We start from the raw sequence: 19,020 nt of genomic DNA on the forward strand, positions 1-19,020 counted from the left end.
GTTTCCCTGTGCGTTAAACGTCCTGACTGATGGAGCAGGCTGCCCCTGAGATTAACATTGATTGGTCAGAACATGTTGCCTGAGAAGCCAGAGATAAGAGTTTATGGCGCTGGAAGAGCCAGATGGCTTTCCCCATGGCTGAATCTGAACACCACCGCCAACTCTGCAGGAAGCGGGTCAAACCAACGGCCTGCCAATGCAGATCAATGAGACCCACACAGCATACAGGAATGGCACGGCACGTCTCTCTCCTTGCCCCCTACCCTGCTCTTCTACTGTGCACACGTCTTCATGGGCTCTCCTTGAGGTTGACTGCATTCTACTCACATTCCCAGCAATTCCCTTTGAAAACTGTAAGCCTTTATATTTTCCATATTTACCTTAAGTGTTTACAGCTTATTGCCTTTTCTTCCTTATTTATCACTGAAGTCATTTTACCTTGTTTTATATAAATTTAGGAACACATAAAATAATGCATGTATATAATGTACATGTATGTATATGTGTGTATATATACATAAAGCTTGCTTCTTTGTGTGTATCTTGATTCTTCACATGTCTCTGTCATTTATTCAGACACAATACATATGTATTTAATTTATATATGAATATATAACTTATTTTCATGCTATGTGTATTTACCATTATAACTTAAAATATAGGTATATATATGAAATATATAAAAGCTTGATCAGATATTCATTTTATTAATAAATATTTTATGAATTCTACAGTCAATATTAAAATATTAAAATTTGAATATTTATTCATTTCTATAAATAAGCTGCATGAATGAAAATATGTTCTACAATTTTATCTTTCCATTTTTCTTACCATATAGATTAGGAAGTTCTTATTTTTAAGTAGGATATTCCCAGCATCTTTGGGGAGGGGACATATTTCTTTACCATATCTATATTATCTATAGAATTTGGTGTGTATGTGTGTGTGTGCAGGTGTGTATTTTAACATATAGAAAATATAGTCATTGATCCTGCTGTAGGCAGACATTTTCAGATATAAGAAAGGATTTGTGATGTTTTGATAAAGAAGGCAATGAGTTAACTGTCACATACATTATATTTTGGATTGGTTCTTAATTTTTAAAATTGTTTTAAATATAACATGTGCTGGCAAAGATAAACAAAGCCGGCCACCAGTTAAAGTGGTCAGGACAGATTTTAATCAATGATATACTCTTGCCAAACGGAAAAGAGTCCAGCATGAACTGAACTCAACTTTGCTTTGTACGGGGGTAATTGGACATTTTAAAGGGCAAACTAGGGAACAAGGAGGAGCCTCAGCGGGAGCTCAGCAGAGTCAGGGAAGTGAAAAATTACAAAAAGGAAAAAGAGTTGGTCAGTCCTCGTGAAACCCATTTGGGCTTCTTAACTGTTGCTTTCAAAGCTGGGCTCCGACCCTGTCACAGAAGCTGGGAGGCAGCACCCCATCTTCAGGTGCTGGCTGGAGCAAGCAGTGAATTCTTTTGCCAGCCTCGAGTTTTCTCAGGCAGGTACTTTAAGGAGGGCAAAGATCATCCAAGGGGTATGGCCTTGAGCTATTAGAAGCTACGTTAGTGTGTCTGTTTGACGCTTTATGGGCTAAGATTAAAGCCTAATTAAGAAGAGGGCTCGGAGGACCTTGGCTAATTTGGCCAAGGACTCAGCGTTCACATAAAAACATTTGGAAAGTATAACGAAAGACAGTTAAAGCTTCCATGCAGCCAAGGCCAAGACCAGCTAACCAACTGTTAACATTTTTACATATTTCCTATCCTTTATGTGTTTCTTATTTTTGCCTATTTGATTCCAATGGACATAACGCACTAGTCTGAGGATTCCAAAGCTGGAGGGCTGACCATCGCCCTGAGGCACAGTGAAGGACTGCTCAGGGAGATGTGCTCAGCGACATAAATCTTTGGGACCCAACACAGAACCAGTGGTAAGCATCTTGCAAAATACAGTTTTAGAGGAATCTTTTTGAGTATGACTTCTACTGCAAAGTAATGGATGCTTTTAAGAAAGACAGTCCATGAGCAGTAAGGTACCAGACCCCAGAGTCAAAGGTGAGAACAGGGGCTGAAGTAGAGTCAGTTTGGGAGTCAAAATCAGAGCAGCCTCCAGAGACACCAAGAAGGTTCCCATGAAAGAGTGTTTCTATCGTAATTAACCACAGAGCCCAAAGAGTGCAAAGACACGCAGACGAAGGCGTGCAGCCTGGCTTTCTCTGCTTCCCTCCCTGCATCCCAGAACCACAGCGCTCTGGGGCAAGTGAGAGGAGTAAGCAAGGTCTCTGATTGTTAAGTCTGGCTCGGTGGTCTCACCTCTGAATAAAAAGCAGAGGGATGAATCACGCACTCTAATTTTCATAATTGAAAGTAAGATTTGTTAGTTAAATTTACCCGTAGCTTTTTATTATCTATGAATGTCAAGAAAAGATATGGGGGGTTCTGCTCGTGCTTTCAACCAATGGCAAAGGGGATATTACTGCCTCAGAATAAATTTTAAAGTGACAGTGGGTGACAAAAATCAATGGCTTTCAGAATTGCATTCCAAAACTCAAGTTTCTTCAATACACTGATTATAAATATTTGTCAGTATATTAACACATATGCACAGCTAGTGAGAGGTAAAGACATGTGTTGTGGAGCCAAGTTATGTCCATGCAGCTCATCTTCTATGTTATATCCAAACCTCCTTAAATATCTTGTCCTCATTTATTCTAAGACCTTTTTCCTCTTTCCAATATATTCTTCACAAAGGCATGGCGGATTGCAAGTGTACATAAATTTGTGGTTAATTAAGACAGTAAGTTACATGAATCTTAATACTCATTCAGGATCTTCCCAGTATTGACCTGGGTCTCTGGGACTTAATTTTTGTACTTGGGTCCTGAAAACAAATGCTACTTCAGAAAAAAGAAGTTTTCTCTTTCATTATAAAGTTATATTACCAAATAGCAGGATCCCTTATGCATTAAATATGAAATTAGCTGGTGGAAATAGACCATAATGCAGTAGTTAAGGCCCAAGTGAAGAGGCTGTGTTTGAACTGAGGGTGTGATGGGTTTTCAGTGATGCACTTTATAACGTGTTTCTTGTGCTTGGGTAGCCCAATAATCCCCAAACGCCTGGTACTCTGCTTAGAAGACGGGATTAAATTCAGTTATTGTCAGAAACTTGAATGTCTTGTGGCCATCTGGAGCGCACTGGTTTACCACACCAGCTCTCCAGTCTTTGCCTTTCTGTTGTGCCTGGTGAGATCAGCTGTCCTCTCTCGTATAAGCTGTATAACTAACTGGGTTGGGCTGTTATAAATAGGGCCCTCAAAAGATGCAATTAAAAGTAAACTGATCATAAGAAGACAGTAACCTTCATACAGTGTTCACTCCCTTTGTTCACGCGGAACTCCAGAGTTGGGTGGAGTCTGGTTTTGGTCCAGCAGCTGCTGAAACATGTGACATCTGTGGTTGGTACGGCAGTCCTGGTCTTTCTCTCTCAATCTCAGTATGGCTGCTGACATTTAAGACATTGCACCCACATACCCACATTCCAGGGAACAGGCAGAAGAGGAAGTGGAAGGACACAAAGGACTTTCTAAGACTCCCCCTGAGACAGGAGGGAAGAGGGCAGGGCACAATCACTGAAGGAATGACACAGCGACTGAGGACAGGACAAACTGGTTAGAACCAAGATGGCAGAAGATTTGACTTCCAGGAGACCTTGAGCCCCATGGCACACCCATGGGAGACATGTCAGTTCCCAGGTTGACTGGAAAAAGCCAAAAAATGGGCAGGGACCCAATTCCTGGAAATCTCCACCTCTTCCTCAACATAATTGGAATGATCCTCCCACTCACTAGCATGTGAAATTACCCGGCCCACAAAAACTAACCTCGTGGCCACTCTCCCTTCTGAGCGGGACCGACTGCATTCTGTGCGTGGAATGTGTGTATCCTAGGGCCTCCCTACACTCTGTCTACAGAGTGTATATCTCCCTGAATAAACCTACATTCACTTCACCAAGCCTCGCTCTTGAATTCTTTCCTGCACGAGACAAGAACCTATTCCCCAGCAACACCCCCACTTCTACTAGTGTTAATAACTCCTTATTCACACCTATCTACAAAGAAAACTAAGAAACAGTGCTTTTTAACTGGGCACATTGCCGCCTTCAATAATTTTGTGATGCTAGTGGTGGCAGTGGTAGCGGTGGTGCTGGTGGTGCTGGTGGTGCTGGTGGGCCTCTTGGAAGGAGGAAGAAAATGATGACAGACAAGCAATGTTCTCAGATATTCAGCTAAGCCTAAGGGAAGAGCCCGGTTTGTTGGCCACAAGGACCACCATAGCATAGCCTGATGGGTCTCTTCCTTCTTACTCCACTTGGAGTAGGAGAGCACCGACCCTCGATGGCACTTCTGTCTAAGAGCCTCTTGTTTCTTTACCACTGGCTCAGGCAGCAGGCAATGACCAGGCTTGTCATTGTTTTATCCATCCTCTGTTACTAAAGGTCTCCATTCAAATATTTACTCAATTAGAGCAAAAGGAATCTATTCTCAGGTGAAACTCTGAACTAGATGAATTGCTCTATATTGATCTAATACATCGAACTGATGAATGTTTATATAAGGACAGCAGAACAACGAAAGAGAATTCCAAAATTTCAAAGCAAATCTTCATAAAAGTGAAGCACAATTCAATAGCCTTAAGGAGCTTTGAAGCCGGGCGACAGTGTATGGATAGAGTACTTTGCTATGCCTTTGCAACCTGTGTCCATTCCTCCCCATTTCAGTCAACCTACTCTTCCAGCCATGTGGGGCATTCAGTGAATGTGACATTTATTTGAAATCTCCTCTCCCATATTCTTCTATTTCAGCATTTTCTAAACTGTATTCAAGTAAATCTAGTGTTCTACGATACGCTAACAAACTCACTTAAAACACAACGGAGGATCTACAGCCAAATTTGCAGATACTACTTTCCACAGAGGTTCACAATTCATATTTGTATTTTAAACATTTTGAGAAACTTTGTAATAAAGAAATCCATCCAACTTAATTTAACTCAGCATTTCCCATATTTGTGCTGTGATGGAAATCATTTTTCTTGCTTATGAACATTATGTGGAAAGTTCCATGGGAAGTAGTTAATATAAAGTTTATTCTACTTCAAGGTTTATGTTTATTCATATCTTTCATTTCCTTATGACATGTATGTATCATTAGATTTAATACCTCTCTGTATCTTAAGACAAAATCCCATAAGACAGCTGTACAGCAATATTGGGGGGTTATTCTCACTATTTTTTTGTCCAGGCACATAACCTAATCCAGTCAATTATGGCTTGGGAGATGGGGTTATCTGAGACAAAGTATGGTAACACACACACGTGACACTTCTTTTGAGTAGGAGCTCCACAAGGGAGCTGTGGGGTGTTGCATTTGTTCAGGGGATCAGGACACACTCTGATGTTCTCAGTAGATCTGTGGCCACAGTTCTCATGAGGCACTCCCACAGACAGCAAGGCAGATTTGGGAGAATAAACTGAATGAACTGTCACAAACATTTCTCAATAAAATAAGGGGGAAAGTGTAACTGTAACCTGCATAAGAATTACATGTAGATTTACTAAGCTTTGGGGTCCTCTTGGTTGAAATGCATTTCCAAAGGAAAAAAAAAATCAATATTAAACTACATTTGATATATTTCTTTGCTAAAAGCCACAACTTCCAGTATCCTAGAGAGGAATGATTTATAACTATTACATCCAACGAAATGTTCTTTTTGGCCCTGAAATCTGATAATTTGGTTTTACATGGTGACTGTGCTTCCAGAAATAAAACTCCTGTCCATCACCATTATTATTATCAAGGATAGACTGAGAAGTACTGTAGAAAAGCACAGCACATTTTCTCTGCTTTACTCATGTGTGATAATTGCAGAGTTTGGAGAATGTATTAGCTACTGGAAAAAAAGAATGAAGACCTTAAAACTCTTTTAGGCAGAAATGAGCAAGGAACCTTGGTTTTCTATCTTGGGAGCACTTTTCTCCGTGTACTCTGTATAATATATTTCTTCTTGGCCTTGCAGATGTATGTTTGAATATTTCAGCCTGGAAACATTTTCACTGCCTTGCAAATGTTTTATCAGCCTGCCTCCCTTCCCACACCAGAACCTGATGCATACTGCAAGTAAAGGATAGAGAATGAGAACATAGTCCTCGGTTTCAATTTTTAATTAATTTCTTTGTCATTCTGGATAAATCATGGTCAGGTGGTTGCATATGGATGTCTTAAGGCAGAGAGACACTCTTTTCATGAGCTGCGACAAACGCAGCTCTCTGGTGGGGGATACTGATACGGGAGAGGCTGCGTATGGGTAGCGGGTATATGAGAAATACCTGTACTTCCCTCTCAACTTTGCGAGGAACCTAAAACTACACTAAAAAGCAAGTCTATTTAAAAAAAGACACCCTCTTAGGCAGATATCCTAATATGGACAAATCAATATCTTCAGGCCTTGTACATGAATTATTAAGAAGCTGGAGGTGTTTACAGGATGAAGAAAAGGGGTAGTTCTAATGACATTACTGCTAACAGCCTTGGTGACCCACCTGACGGTGAGCTGCAACAGCCAGGAAAGACATAACGCATTTTTTATAGCGGAAATGGGATTCCATCCGTATTTCTTCCCAAAAGGAGAATCTGCTTTCACCTCACACTGCAATTAAGAATTTACTTCTTTCCAACAGGAGAACCTACTACTCACCTCCTGTCTGCTCAGTCGTACTCAGTCATAAGTTGGGCACAAAAAGGCAGAAAATTAACCCCACAGAGCATTTAGAGTTCAGCTAAAGAAAGAGCAAGTGTACGAAGGAAACAAAGAGAGATACTTTTGTATTCACTAAAGTTACTGATGATCATTATAGTTGCATAAGTATAATCAAAAGGCGAATACTAAATGAAAGACAAACATTACAGTCAAGATTCTGAGGCCAGGTGGGCAAAATGAAGATAAAATACCTTGCAACAAAAGCCCCAAAACTGCTCTTATATTTCCACCTGCATCTTCCACCCAGTATACAGTTTGATTTTAACATGAAGTTGTCTGCCAACACTAAGTATTATTTCCTACCAACATCCCTTTTCTTGAGGGGGAGTACGCCCCACGCTGTGCGAGGCAGGCCCCCAAACAGAAATTTAATTGGTCCCAAGTGTTAACAGCACAGGGTTACGCAAAGTCGTCAGTTTTTGTAACGGAAGCTTGATTAGAAGCAAGCCACGTCCACTGTTTTATGCATTATCCATGACTGCTTTCAAGCCACAACAGAGAGGAGCTGCAGCACAGCCATTTGGCCTGCAAAGGCCAAACTGTTTACTGACACTTTACAGGAAAGTTGCCCATGCCTGACATAGTTCAAAGAAGATGGTCTCTGAGTCAGACGTCCCACAAGGAGCTAAGTATGCCAGGTTAAGCTTTATGTTTTGTGCTAAGTTTCATGAGTCCCAACACGTTTCTTCCATGTTAAGCAACCTAACTTTCTCTTACACTAAGGGACTCCTTTTTCCAAATAACTGGGAACTTTTCTTGGTGTTGAACATCCAGAATTCTCCCTCAGCCCTGAAATTAGGCCAGCCCCAGTATTTGTGGGGTCTGAGGCAGGAAGATACGTGGAGGCTCATATAGGACACATTTAAATGTTACAAATCAAGACAATTAAATGAACTATGTTTTAGCCTCCTACTTTGATAAGCACACCTTCATCATGAAGTAGAAAGCCAAGCCTGAACACAAAATACTGACATTTAAGAGTTTCTGCACTGAAGCGTGGCAGCATGGGGGGGAAGGCCTTCTCAGCCTCCCTCCTGCAGTCCTCCCACCCCCGTTCCTTCCCCTTGTCACCTGCCGCAGAGTCACTGGACTGAAAGCATGTGGACATCCTGAGCTCATGTCCAAGCTCAGTCCATGCCTCAGTGTGTCTTCCTTCAGCCCCTCCTCCTGGAGGCCTGGGGGCATATGCATCTGTGACACGGTCAGTCCTTGGGACAACAGATCCAATAGAGAGGGCTCATAAATCATAGAAACAAGCCTGGACATCCCCAGGTCTGCGTTACCCAGAGCTTGGTCAAGAAGGGGAGCAGAGTCTCTGAGCCCCATCCACTCCTCTCCCGGGGACAGATACATAGTTAATGGAGAGCCCCCCTAGAGCCGTCTAAAGATCTCACTCCTCAAGACCAGAAGCATCAGCATCCCCGAGGACAGTGATTCCCACCTGGGGGGGGGGTCCTCTAGTGAACACTGAAGCATCTCTGATTATCACGACTGGTCAGGGGAGTGCTGTTGGCATCTAGTGCACAGAGGCCAGGGGTAGTGCCAAACGTCCCATGTTGTGCAAGGCAGGCCCCCAAACAGAAATTCAATTGGTCCAAAGTGTTAATAGTGCTGAGGTTGGGAAGCCCTCACCTAGGATTTTATTAAAAATGCAGGAGTTCAAGTGGATGTCAGACCTACTGAATCAAAATCTGAATTCCACGCACATCTGTGAGTATGCACATGAGTTGAGAAGCATGGCTCTAACGCGCAGCGCGAAGCAGAGGCCGGGGCTCTTCTCCCCCCGTGCGGGCCGGTGCTGTCCAGGAGGGACGGCTCGCTGGTGCTCACATCAGATGTTTCTGATGTTGGTGTTTGCTGTTGAGATTCCCCCCATTCCAACAGTAGATTTTTACCTATTGATTCATTTCATAAAAGGATTTCATAAAAACCAGATGCATCGTTTATTTTCATTCTTTCTCATGGAGCACAGCATCCCAAGTTGAATCTTTGGGAAAGAATTTTGAAGGACATTTGAAAGGCGACATCAGTGAAGCTCATAATTCCTAATCCGTCATCACAGGTTTCACAGCATTAAGATGATCCCAAACTGAATTCTCCTGGCTGCCTTGAATCACATTCTGAATTTTATGAAACAGGGAAAAGCGTTTCAGGGACAGAATACATCAGAGCTTTTTTAGAGGATTTCATTTTCTGAGCAGGGCACGGGGAGGCTTCCGGTGTTAGACGATGAATGTCTGGCCTCTCCTAACATGACTCGTTTACTGACAATAGCAACTGCGTTTCTCAGACAAGAAAGTGCCAGGGAATGAATGGAGTAAGATTTCATTTTTCAATTTAGTCTGAAAACCTTAATTTATTGATAGAAAAACATGTTTGTGTGTAGTTTGATTCCTGTTTTACCTCTACAGAGACAACCTCGGGGACTGTTCCAGTTTGAAGGGCAAAGGGATGGAGTGTGTGTGTGTGTGTGTGTGTGTGTCTCATGTCCAAGGGAGAGAATATCTGGAGGCAACGGGATAATGGGAGGAGCATATAAGATCTTTCAAAGGGGCGCCACATTTTCTCGTCCCAATCACACTGCAGAGAAGGCAGGTCTTGCATTCAGCACTTAACCCCCTGTACTCATGTGTACCCCACTCAATGACATTTCACCCAACCAACCCCTAACGAACAGTCATTTGGTACTTCCTGACTCTTCCTGAATTCTGATTTTATACTTACCCTGAGTAAAAGTTCTACAACTATTTCTGGAGAATCCACAGTATTTCCAAGCACTGTGCTAAATAAACAAACCCCCAAAATACAAAACGACAAACACTTCAAAATGCCTATGACTACATGACTGACAAGAGTTTCAAGCTCCCTCGTCTTTTTACCTCTGCACAGCACTGTCTTCCCCACCTCTACTCTAGAATTCTGCAGTTTGACAAGGGGGAAGAAAAAAAAAACTATTGCAAAATTGTGTTGGATAAATATATAAACGAAAGTTTGGGGGATAATAGGAACGTTTGTTGAGGCTTTTTAGCCTCTTAAAATCATCCAGTGCAGGAAGTTACTTGTTTTACCTCTTCACAGAGGCTGGTTCTTCGGGCTCCATCAATAGTTCTTTTCTCAGTACCACTTAATCAGCTGTTTATAAAGACATGATTCAGAGACAAGGTGTGTTCCATTAACCTTTATCAACATTTATGACTTGCTTGTTTTTCAGCCACTCCCCAACCATGGAGCTATTTGTCTCAATTCTGTCTCCAGCAAGAATCTTAACTTATGAAGAGAATGATTTAGTGACTCATCCGTGGGTGCCCTGGTGACAGACAGAACAGCCTCTGAGCTTCCCCATCAGATGACGCTGGATGACAAGGCAGTCCTGGACCTTGCTCCGGGCCTGATCACTCAGCAGTCTTCTCATTCCCAAGGAGTTTACTTTGCTTAGACTTTTCCGTCCCATTTCCAGCAGGAGTTCCTGTAGCAAGTACATTATTTTCTGAGAGACATGGGATGTTGGTTCTGTTGGCTGGATTCCTCATTAATTAGGACCAAGTCTGTATCCTCCTACTTTTATTTAACTAGGTAGGTCACAGCCCAGAAATAAACTATCACTGCCATATATTTAATATGAGAATAAATCTCATATATATATTCTCTCTATATATTTATCAAAACACATGGCACACTCCTGCTGCCCTCCCCATCTCCATACTTTTAGTTTCTAGACAAGAATTTATGAAGTGAAGTGATTTTCCGTAAAAATGCACATTTTTATAAAGTTCTTAAGGTAAAATGCACTTTTATTTCTATTTTTTTGCATTAGACATGTGGTCGTTGAGGGAACCTGAAAACTGATACGTAGTTGAGAGACAAAATTTATGCAGTACTTCCAATGTGAGTTAAACTTTTTATAGAATGTCTTTTGTCCTTTTTCTGCAAGGAGGTGGCATAAAGCAATGCTCCTGAACTGTGTTTATCGTAGGGAGCCTCATTCTCCCAGGTGACTCACATACAACCTGCGCATGGTCTGATTTTCCATGCTGAGTTCATTGCTGCTGTCTGTGTCATTTTTCTCTATTTACATGTCTAAAGTGGGGGCCAGGATGAGAAGGGGCGTGTGGTTACCTTAAGGCCCTGTTGAAATCTAAAATGTCACAGTATTCACGTGATTGACAGAACACTGGGATCAGTTATTGGAAGAATTCCTCAGCATGTTATATAAATAGATACACAGTTGAAAACTTTACTTCTTTAGACAGTTTGAGGTTTCTGTACATACATATATTTAAAGACTTTACATATACAAATATATTTATATATGAAAAATATTTTTATATATGCATGTATATGTATATGTATTTATATATGTAGATCTTTATATATGTATAGATATACGTATATATGTATGTATATCTTTATATGTGTATAAATATATGCATCTATATATGTATATATATGTATGTATATCTCCCATGTGGGGGCAATGCCTTTCTAAGCAACATCAAGGGGACAACAAATAATCAAAGGGAAAAAAAAAAACTGTTATCTGTGGGAAGAGAAGCCTGGAATCTAATTTTGCTAAATTCTTTACCCATATAACTCTGAGTTGGGGTCTGCATGCATGTTGGATTTGTACAGCAGAAGATACGAGAAGCCCTGGAATGTGGAAACACATTTACAGGCAGACTGCTTGAGTAGGGCTAGAAACGGTCTCAAATTTGTATTTTAGAGGAGAAACCTGAGATATAATCCTGTAACAATGAGAAAACACTTGAAAGAAAAAGCCCAGAACAATGGGGGAAAGTAATATGAGGTTGAAAGTATTTTAAAGGACAATTTTGGGGGGGGAACTTGTATTAGCATTCCAAACTATGCAAATGAGGTCTGATCAAAACAGAAGATAGAAGAAAGAGGGTGGAAGCTTTTACCGAAAAAGAAAAATAAATTTTACCTTAAAATAAGGAGGAAAATTTAAAGACTAATTTAAATGTTTTGTGACAAATACAGACTTAAATAATAATTATTTTAATATTTAAGTAACAAAGAAAAAAATACCCAAAATTTCCAAAGGAGGAAAAGAAAGTTTCCTAAACACACACACAAAAATCATTTTGGCTTTACTTCATTTTTTTTTCTAAATCCAGTAACAAAAGTAAAGAAAGAATTTGAGTAGGGCCACCATGCAGCAAGCTGTTTATATCCAACCAAGTTATTAATCATGTCAGAAAAGAATAAAAACAATTTTTAATATATGAAGCTTCAGAAAATATTTCACGCAGGCATTCCTCATGAATATTTCAGCCAGGTATGTTAAAAAAGTCTTGAGAATATTGAAAAATAAATTAAAAAATGGAACTCAAGAAAGCAATATAAGATGAACAAAAGAATGCTATTAAGGATGGTGGTGAGGTTTTGTTTTTATTTTTTTAATTATGTTTACAGAATTCAGAATAAAAATCTCTGGAAAAAAAATCAACTATATAGTTAACACATAGCCAACAACAAAAACAACATAGCTTGGGTCTTGGAATCTGAGATAAAATGAAGAGGAGAGGACTGCGGGTGCAGGGTGAGCAGAGTGCCTGGTACACAGCAACTGCTGAACAAACCCTGCCGATCCCTTGGTTTTTTTCAGTCATCACTGCTGTTATACTAAAAAAGCAATAAGAACAAGATACTGTGTGTGGCCAGTGCTGTCAGTGTCCACACTCATCCCCAGCCAGTTGCTAGCTGCTCTGTGTATCTGCACTATCCCTTGCCTTTCATGCTTTCCCAGCCATGTTGCCAATCAGAAGCTCCAACTGATGTAAGGCGGCAAGAGGAGCCTCAACCAATGGTTAACAGGAGTTGGCGTATAAATACCTCAGTTGCCTCCCTGCTTGGTTGGGATACCTTTGAGGCCGGCCATTTATGCTGGCTCCCAGAGTTTTCCCAGTAGGCTTAAATTAAACTGACTTAATAAAGCTCCTTCTATTGGCTCCCTTCCCTTCTTGTTTCATCTCTGGATGCTTCCTGTGACCACCTTCCAAATAAACTACTTGCACGAAAATCCTGGCCTCAGGTCTGCTTCTGAGAAAATACAAAGATACCATGTCATTTAACAAACTGATAAACAACAAGTTCATACTGTATACAGGGAACTATATTCAACATCTTGTAGTAACCTACAATGAAAAAGGATATAAAAAGGAATATATGCATGTATACTATACGTATGACTGAACTATTATGCTGTGCGCCAGAAACTGACACATTGTAAACTGACTACAATAAAAAATTAATTCACTGAAAAAAACAAATTGTCAAACAATATGTCACTGAACAAATCTGTCGAGGATGGAGTAAAATGAATGCTCTCATACATTTACAGTGGCAGTGTGAACTGATACAAACCATCTAGAATTCAATGTGGCAACAGGCATCAATGGCCATCAAATGCTCCTGCAACTTGATCCTATTAGTACCACTGTGAGAAACCCAGCATAAGGGAGCGGCAATACGACACACAGGAAAAAAAAAGGCCAAATAACATTCATAAACAACAGCCACTTACAATTAATTAAAATAATTGGGAAAATGTTTCCAAATCCAAAATATCATTGCTAAGTATCAGAACAACTGTTAATGAAAATTTTACATTGTTTAAAAAATGAACTGTGGGGGAAAAAAAAACAAAAAAATTTAAACTGAATTTTATGTTAAAGCAAGAAAGTTGCCTATGATAAAATATTAATTGAAAATCAAGATATAAAATCTATTTTAAGGTTTATTTGCCTTACCCAGAAATGTTATTGCAGCTCCCAGGGGACACTCACCTGCCTCCACACACACAGAAAAACATGTTCTTATCCTGAGACAATTATAAACCTGTCTCTTTTTCCTTTAAGCCTGGCCTACATATTTATGTTTCATATGAGTCACATGAATCAAGAAATTACCTAAAACTGTACCCATAGACCCCTTCCTGATATAATAGTGAAACAGCCTTTACTGCAGCCAGAATCCAAGGTTCCCATTGTGTCCTGAATTCTTTCTGCTTCAGCCTTCAGCCTCCTCCAGGATTTTGCTGTATTAGCTGCTTCTGTTTTTTGGGGTTTTTTTTGTAATGGCTTTTATCCTCCCTACTGAATAATTTCTATCATCCTATGAACGAACAGGTAGCAAAGCCCTCTTTTTTGTAGTTATGTTTACCACAAGCTACCGGAAGAGCTGCCTATATGCAGTCTCCTTTTCCTCACCTCCTCGTTCCACAGGACTTAGATTTTCTTCCTCATCATTCCACTGAAATCGATCTCATCAATGTCACCACTGACTAGCCTTTCAAGATAAAAAAAAAGGCAAATATCTGTCCTTATCACACTGGAACTCATAACAGCCCCTGACACCACTGACAGCTTCCTTTTAAACCAAAGTTCTTTATTTGGTGTGGGTTTACTTCCCATGCTACTGATGGGTCTTCTTCGTTCCTCTTCCCTGTGTTCTCCTTTTTTTTCAGTCTTCCAAATGCCCATGTGCCTCTGAATACAGTTTGCATCCAACTTTTTTTTTTTCATTAACTCTACTATATCTTACAGGACATTCAGATCCCTGGTTTAACATATAGTCTGAAATACTGATTTCCCAAAATTTATCTCTGAGCTCCAGACTCGCATCTCTAGTTGCTCACCTGATGTATCTATCTGAATACCTAAGGGATGTCTCAAACCCTGTGTGGCTGGAATAGAATTCTTCCCTCCTTAAAATTTGTCGTCCTCAGTCTACCGCATTTTACAGGGCGTCGTCATTTATCTAGATCACAGGGGCCAAGGACCCAGAAGTTCTTCTAGATTTCTCTCTTTTTCTTAGTCCTCATTTCTAAATGGAGTATCTACCTCCAAAACTTATTCTGAACTCAACCAATTCTCAAAGCATCCACGGCTGTCATTCTCGTCCTGTTTTCTGCCTGGAAAAACAGAACTGACTCTCCATTGGCCTCTTGCTATACAGTTTATTTACCCTTCATAGCCCACTCAAAACAGACATAGTCATATTTTCAAGGACATGAGCCAGATTACAACACATGCAATTTCACTTAGAACTTTTTAAAAAACTCTTTTTAACGACTGCAAACCCTACATGCCCTGGCCACAGTTTATCTTTCTGGTCTCATCTGCTGTGACGTTTTCTATCATTGCCTATGGTTCACATTCACTGGCCTATATTCTGTTTTCTGTTATTAAAAGAAGCCAGAGTCATCTCCGTCTTAGAGCTATTACACTGGCTAGTCTCACTACTTGGAACCTTCTCCATAGATTTTTTTTTTTTATGGCTGGTTCCTTCTTAACTTTCAGATCTATACTTCAATACTGTCTCCCTAGAGAGAATTTTGCTGACCATTCTCTCTAAATTCACAGCCCCGTAAACATCCTGTTACATAATTTTCGCTGCCATGTTGGGCAAACATAATTAAAAATCAAATATCCTCCCAACCCAGAAAACCCACAAAGGAAGAAGAGAAAGCAGACAAATTTATTGTTAAATAAACACTAAACCAGAATCCTGATGCACATCCCAGGCAATCTCCTAGTAAGTTTCAAAGACAGAAAGCAAGCTCGTCTTTTCATACAGTCAGGCAGATACAGCCCATCACGGACGTGCCCTCCGGAGAAAACAATAGTGCTCAAGTAAGAGGACTTGACAACATCATTTGCCATGTATAGTTCATCTTAAATGCACTTGGACTTGGTAATTGGGAAAACCGCCATCATTGATGGGCCAACTGGCTTTACCCAAAGGGAAAATGAACTTCTCTTATATTTACAACTGGTAGTTGAGCAACTTGAAGGATGCTGCCCACTGAAGTTGGGCTTCGACCTTCCCACCGAAACCAGAAGATAGGGGCACTTTTTTGGGGGATTACTTTTCAAAGAGATGCTTTGAGTGTCTTTGAGAAAGACATCCCCAGGTTCTAAAGTCAAATACTTATTTTGATTTTAAAAAGATCTGCATATATTTCAAATAGACAGCAAAGAACTTAAAATTACCAGTTTTCTAAAGCAAATTACGAATTCGCGAACGTAAAAACAGCGAGTGAGGGATACGGATTTCTCCTTCCTTATTTTCACCGGGAAGAATTAAGAGTCTTCTTTTTAATGTGTGTTAACCCCACACTAATTACCATTATTTTTTTCACCGCACTGATCAGCAAATGAAAATACAATATTTATAGACCTGTACTTTAGGGTATTATCTTTTCTTTCCATTAAAATTAAACTTTCATGAAAACAGAACTTTTCCTCCAAGTTTATAATTGTATTCTGATTGCCTAGAATAGTATCTGGGCCATAAAAGGTACACAATAAATACTTATAGAATTAATGACTGAATAATATTATCATTTAATGACATTCAATATTACTTAATAATAGTAATATATAGTATTCATTAAGCAAGTAAAACACTATGTACAGACAAGCTGAAAATTGCAGCAAAGTGTTTTTTAAATTTTTTTTAAGAATTACCTATGATACTGTTTTTAAAGTTTTTTTTATAGATTCCAGTGTTTTCTTTTTAATATGCTTTATTTTTTTACTGCAGTTTTAGGTTCACAACAAAACTGAGTGGAAAGCACAGAAAGTTTCCATCTGTTCTCTGTCTTCCTTGCCCTCCCCACCACACACACAGCCTCTCCCACTATCAATATCTTGAACCAGAGTGGTCCATTTTTTTTTTTTTTTTACAACTGTGAACCTACACTGACAGATCATTATTATCAAATTTCGTAGTTTACATTAGGGTTCACTCTTGGTTTCTGTTGTATGACGTATAATGACAGGTATCCATTATACACAGTATTTTCACTGCCCTAAAAGTCATCTGTGATCCATCTGTTCATACCTCCCTCCATCTTAATCCTTGAATCATTGATCGTTTTACTGTCTTCATAGTTTTGTCTTTTCCAGAATGTCACACCGTTAAAATGATACGGTGTGTTCCTTCCCACATTGGCTTCTTTCACTTAGTAATATTCATTTAAGTTTCCTCAAGTCTTTTCACAGCTTAATAGCTCCATTCTTTTGTGGTGCTGAATAGTATTCTATTGCCTGGATGTATTACAGTTTATTTATCCATTTACCTACTGAAGGAAATCTTGGCTGTTTCCAACCTTTGGCAATTATGAATAAAGCTGCCATAATCCCCACTAAGCAGATTTTGGTGTGGCCATCTATTTTTGCATCATTTGGGTAAATATCAAGGAGTATGAATGCTGGATCACACGGTCAAAGGACATCCAGGCTTGTAACTGACAAGCTGTCTTTCAAAGTGTCTATACCATTTTGCATTCCCATCAGCAGTGAGTTCCCGTTGCTCCACACCCATGCCCATATTTGCTTGTCAGTGGTTCTGATTTTGCCCATTCTAATAGGAGTGCAGTGGGGAGTCTAGTGTTTTTCAAAATAAGTCTTGATTTTAACTTTATTATGGAAAAATAATTAACTTAGTAATTCAATCACTGACTTGGAAAAGGTGAGGGCAGGAAATGAATCCAAATCCTCCATGAATGATACACTATGTCAAATTTTCTTAACATATTTGTTGGTATTTCTTCTAGTCATACTTCTTATCATCTGTTCTGAGATGGTTTCAACTTTGGGGACGGCGTCAGGCTGAGTGAGCAAGTTGACCATTGTTAGATGTGAGTTTTGCTTCGTGTCTCCATCTCCAGAGTCAGAGGGATACAGTGTTGCATCCTGAGACTCACTTCACGTAGTTCACACTAACCCTCCTTATCTATGCATCCGACTGCCCCAGCACTATTTTAAAAGATGCTGTCAGAAGTTTAACTCCATGTTATTATTTCTGAGAAATCTGATTTTCCCTCTTTTGAGAGCCTTGCAAGTTTCTTGCTGTTTTTGTTATTTCTGAAGGGAAATGACAGGAAATATGAACTGCTGTCACTGGGTGTTTATTGAATAATCATGTAAAATGTTCCTAAAATCAGAAACATAATTTCAAATTCATGACATTTATCCTATATGTCTTATTTCTGGATGTTTTATGTGTCTCACTTATTTCACTGTGTGTTAGAAGGTATAAGCATTTAAGTTTTATTTTCCATTTAAAGTCCACAAAATTCATTTTAACCTACCCATTTGAATAGCAGTAGTAACTAGCATATTCCTCAAGTCTTAATAGTAAACTCTCATAGTGTAAACCATAAAGAACTTCTATAATTTACCCAAAGCAGACATTTCTTCTTTCATTTGTTAATACAGCACACACATTTAGAGATTACTCTTAATATCATATACATTTTTAGGTTCCTTTTTCATCTATGTAAGCTGCACAATTTGGGATCTTCAAATCAAGATAAGCTTTAGGTCAAATATATATATTTGGAAGCAATTTTATAAAAGTATCAGAAAAACCACTGTTTAAGAACTTTACAAAGCAATTTTTATTATAAAAGAAACATTAGATGAGATGATCTTTAAAGTCCTTTCAAATTTTGTAGTGTAGAATTCAACCATCTTTTAAGACTGGGATCCTAGAATTATGTCACAGAATAAGAGAATTATTTATTTGAGTTAAATTGGAGTCTGTTATCAGTAAGAATGGTTGTGTCTGTAAGAAACAAAAATTCAGCTGCAGTGCGCTGAACTGTGTCCCGCCAAAAGAAATACGTCCAAGTCCTGTCCCCTGGTTCCTGTGAATATGACTTTATTTAGAAATAAAGTCTTTGCAGATTTGAATAAAAGATCTCAGGATGAGATCACTCTGGATTTAGGGTCAGCCCTAAAGCTAACGACTGTTGTTTTCACAAGAAAGAAGAGAGAGAGATTTAAGACGCGGAAGTATACAAAAGGAAAGTCATGAGAAGACCGAGTTAGAGATTGGAGTGATGTGTCTACATGCCAATGAAGGACGAGAATTGCAGGAAGCCGCCAGAAGCTAGGAGACAGGCAAGAACAGATTCTCCCTCAGAACCTCCAGAAGCAAAAAGCCTTGTGGATACATCCATTTCAGACTTCTGGCTAACAGAACGGCAAGAGAATACATTTCTGCATTTTAATTCACCCAGTTAGTTGTAATTTGTTACCAAAGCACTAGGAAACTCTTGACTCATTTAAATTGGCTTTTAAAATATGGAAATTTATTAGTTCCCACAAACAGTAGTTCAGAGCAATGGCTCCCTTTGGAGTTGAGTTGCTCTAACTCTAT

This window comes from Vicugna pacos, chromosome 10 (assembly GCF_048564905.1).
Source record: "Vicugna pacos chromosome 10, VicPac4, whole genome shotgun sequence".
Lineage (NCBI taxonomy): Eukaryota > Metazoa > Chordata > Mammalia > Artiodactyla > Camelidae > Vicugna > Vicugna pacos.